The following is a 4,312-nucleotide window of genomic DNA, read 5'->3' on the forward strand; positions in this document are numbered from 1 at the left end:
TCGAGGTCAGCCTGGTGTACAAGAGCTAGTTCCAGGACAGGAACCAAAGCTACAGAGAAACCTTGTCTCAAAAAACCAAAAATAAATAAATAAATACTCCAAAACCACAGAGAAACCCTGTCTCAAAAAACCAAATAAATAAATAAATAAATAAATAAAGTTTGTATGTTGCTGGAAATCAAGCCCAGGGCTTTGTACATGAGAAGCAAGCACTCTACCAATTAAGTTACATCCCAAGACCTGCTGTTATAATAACAATTGTTATTATTGTTTTTGGTGTTGGGTGTTGAAACTTGAGCCTTGTAAATGCTAGGCACATGTTCTACCAATGAGCTATTCCTCCAGGCCCCAAAGCTCTTAATTTTGATAAAGTCCCGTCTATTTGGTTTTTCTTTCATTGCCTATACTTTTGGTATTATGGCCATGGAATTTCCATTGCCAAATCAAACACCAGGCAGATTCTCTCCAGTGTTTAACGAGTTTGCTCCATTTTGAGGTTGTGCATATGTGTGTGTCTGTGTGTATGCATGTGTATTATATACACATTAATTTTTTTTGTGTGCTGTTGTAAAAAAAACAGGTATAACTGATTAAATTATACAGAAAGGAGTTTCATTTTGGCTCTTTGGGCCGTCCAATCATGCTGCCACATGGCAAGAGAATGTACTGGATGGGGAAAAAGGGAGGGTTCATGAGAAGACAGCGCAAAGGAGAAGGCTGTGGAAGTTGAACTGGGTTTAGAACAACCTTCCCAACCCAGCTCCACCAGACCTGACCCAGCTTCAAAGAACAAAGCATCACTGAGAACATATGGATCCACTCATGACAGTGGCGCCTCCTGACTGCATATCTCTTAACGGCCCCAGCACCTCGTCATTACACCCATGCACCACCTCATCACCATAACCCGAATATTCAGTGAGGTGCAGGCCTCAGTGTGAATTTTGGCAGAGATAAACCACGTTAAAAACACACACCATCAGGTAACAGGCCAGCTCCATTCTTTTGCACAGGACTGTCGGGTTTCCCCAGCACTCTTTGTTGAAAAGATGTCTTTTCTCACGAACTGCTGTTGGTGCCTTTATTGAAAACAAACAGACAAAGTAGGCAAGGTGTTACATGCCTTTAATGCCAGCATTTGTGAGGAAGAGGAAGGCATGTTTCTGGGGGTTCAAAGTCAGTCTACTTTACATAGAGAGGTTCAGGCCAGACAGGGATATACGCTGAGACCATGTCTCAAACAACCAATGAAAGAAAAACAAAATAGCCATAGATGTAAGAGTTTTATTTCTAAGGTTTCTATTCTAGTCTGTATGTCTAGTCTATTGCATGTCTGTCCTATTCTGATGCCACTTTCCCCCAACCCCCGCCCAGACAGGGTTTCTCTGTAGCTCTCTGACTGTCCTGGAACTCACACTGTAGACCAGGCTGGCTTCGAACTCACAGAGATTCTTTAGCCTCTCCCTCCCAAGTGCTGGAATTAAGGGTGTATGCCACCACTGCCCAGCCCACTTTCTTTTTTTAAAGACTTCTTTATTTGGGGTTGGAGAGGTGGCTCAGTGGTGAGAATAGTTGTTCCTTTTTCAGAGAACCAAGTTCAATTCCCAGCATCACATATCGGCTCATACCTGGCCATGACTCTAGTTCCAGTGAATTCCTCTTCCTCTTTTGGTCTCCGTGGGCACCAGGAATGTACATGGTACACAGAAACATGTGCCCATACAGATAAAAGATAAAAAGATTTACTTTTATCTATTTACTTTTCGGTGTTTCGCACGGGTTGACTGCATGTGTTTATGAGCAGCACTGGGCGTGCCTGGTGTTGAGTTCAGCTGAGGCTGTCCCATCCCCTGCGACCGGAGTTCTGGATGGTTGTCAGCCACCCTGTGAGCTCTTCACTATTGAGCCTTCTCTCCACCCTTCCCCTCTCCATGGTGTTTTAATTAGAAGACCTTTGACGTTGAGAAGAGTGACTCCTCCAATCTGGTTGCCCAGAGCCCCTTAATTAATTAGTGTTCAGTACTGGGGATTCTCCCCAGAGCCTTGAATACGCTAGGTAAGCATTCTACCTCTGAACTGCAGTCCTAGCTAGTACTTTAAAAAAAAATGTTTAGTTCTTTACTTTTTAAGATGAAGTCTTTCCCAGGTTAGCCTTGAAGTTTCTCTGCAGTCCAGGCAGATCTTGTTTTATTATCTTTACACCTCAGCCTCCCGGGAGTTGACATTACAGGCCTGGGTTACAAGGTCTGGAAAAGTTGTTGAAATTTTTTTTTTTTAGGGAAAATGTCAAATCTGTAGTTCTTCTCATGCAGTATTAACACCTTAACCATGCTGAGATTTCCTACTTTGATCATTGATTTAAGGCTTTTTAAATTCCTTTCATTATATTTTGAGTTTTAAATACCTATTCATTTATTTTCTGTGTATGCAAGTGTGCCAGAGTGTGTATATATGTGTACCATGTGCGTGCTGGAACCCAAGGAAATCAGAAGACTACATGAGGATTCCTGGAACTGGAGTTGGTTCACCATATGGATGTTGGGAATTGAACCTTGGTCTTCGAGACCAGCCTGGTCTACAAGAGCTAGTTCCAGGACAGGCTCCAAAACCACAGAGAAACCCTGTCTCGAAAAAAAAAAAAAAAAAAAAAAAAAAAAAAGAACAAATGCTCTTAACTGTTGAGATGCCTCTTCAGGCCCTGTTTTGTGGGGTTTTTGTTTTGTTTTTTGTTTTTTCAAGACACGGTTTCCCTATGTAACTCTAGCTGTCTCGGAACTAGCTCGGTAGACCAGGCTGATCTCAAACTCAGAGATACACCTGCCTCTGCCTCCCCAGTGCTGGGTTTAAAGGTGTGCACCACCGCCCGGCTAGTTTATGGTTTTGTATGTTACAGGTCTTTCAATTTCCTTGATCAGAATTACTCAAAATTCTTTAATTCTTTTAGATGTTATTATGAATATGATCACTGTCTTAATTTCCTTTCAGGGTTGGTCATTTCTGCTTTATAGGAACACAGCTGACAATTTCTTTATTTTTGTGAAGGAAGAAAGTTACCTGCTAGGGCTCAGTTAGCAATGGCTAGTGCAAATCTTCAGTTTCGAATCTCTGTTGCTAAGCCCTCTGAGGGTGCTTCCTCAGCTTGTTTTCATTTTGCCTCTTCCCTAAGTTCAATACTCTTATCTGAAAACCAAGAAACACTAGAAAAGGAAAGAACTGGAAAATGCAACAGTTCTGCTCCAGGTTCTGGCCCATGCGACAGCTGAACTGTAAGGAGGTACTGTGGTCTCAAGGATATTCACGGAGACCCGACAGATAGGTTCACGTCAAACCTGTCTGAGCAAAGGGCCCTACGGCAAATCACAGAAAGTCATCATTGATTACATGACCTCAGACTGTCAAGATATTTGAAGAGAATGACTCAGAAATCAAGAAGCTACACGTAGCAAATCAAGTCCTGTAACGCCTTGGTAACCTCAGGCAGCTTCTCATGGCCCTAACAACAGAATTGTGCCAGGACATGTAGACAGGGCTAAGACTCTTGAATTGACATCTTAGCCCCATGCTGCAGACGGGAGCACAAGTCATACAAACTTTCAGCAGACATTGATGGTTTTGGTCTTCAGGGAGGGCTGGGCCAACTTGGACAAACTGAGTGCTATTGAAGGGCAGCCAGGATATCTCCTCAGTTCTCGACGAACACCCTCCTTTTCCACAGCCTCTTTCTGCTTCCTTCTGTCGAGGGACTGGCACTTGGCTGTATGGCCATGCATAAGCACTTGTTTCAGTAGCTGTGGACAGCACTGTTAGGATAGCACCGCTGGCATTTCCTCTGCCTGCCTTCCTGCTTCCTTTTGTTAGGTCAACAGAGTCCCCCCCAAAACAAACCCTGAAAGTGGCTGGAGAAATGGCTCAGTGGTTAAGAGCATTGCCTGCTCTTCCAAAGGTCCTGAGTTCAATTCCCAGCAACCACATGGTGGCTTACAACCATCTGTAACGAGGTCTAGTGCCCTCTCCTGGCCTGCAGGGATACACACAGACAGAACATTGTATACATAATAAATGAATAAATAAATAACAAACCCTGAAGTCTGGTGAATGGAATCATGCACACACTGTGAAAGCTGAGAAATAAAAATATCTTTAGTCTAATCTCTCTCAGCTGGGCAGTGGTGGTGTACACCTTTAATCCCAGCACTCGGGAGGGAGAGACAGGCGGATCTCTGTGAGTTCGAGGCCAGACTGGTCTACAAGAGCTAGTTCCAGGACAGGCTCCAAAGCTACAGAGAAACTCTCTCTCTCTCTCTCTCTCTCT

The sequence above is a fragment of the Microtus ochrogaster genome, unplaced genomic scaffold (genome assembly GCF_000317375.1).
Source record: "Microtus ochrogaster isolate Prairie Vole_2 unplaced genomic scaffold, MicOch1.0 UNK4, whole genome shotgun sequence".
NCBI classification, from domain to species: Eukaryota; Metazoa; Chordata; class Mammalia; order Rodentia; family Cricetidae; genus Microtus; species Microtus ochrogaster.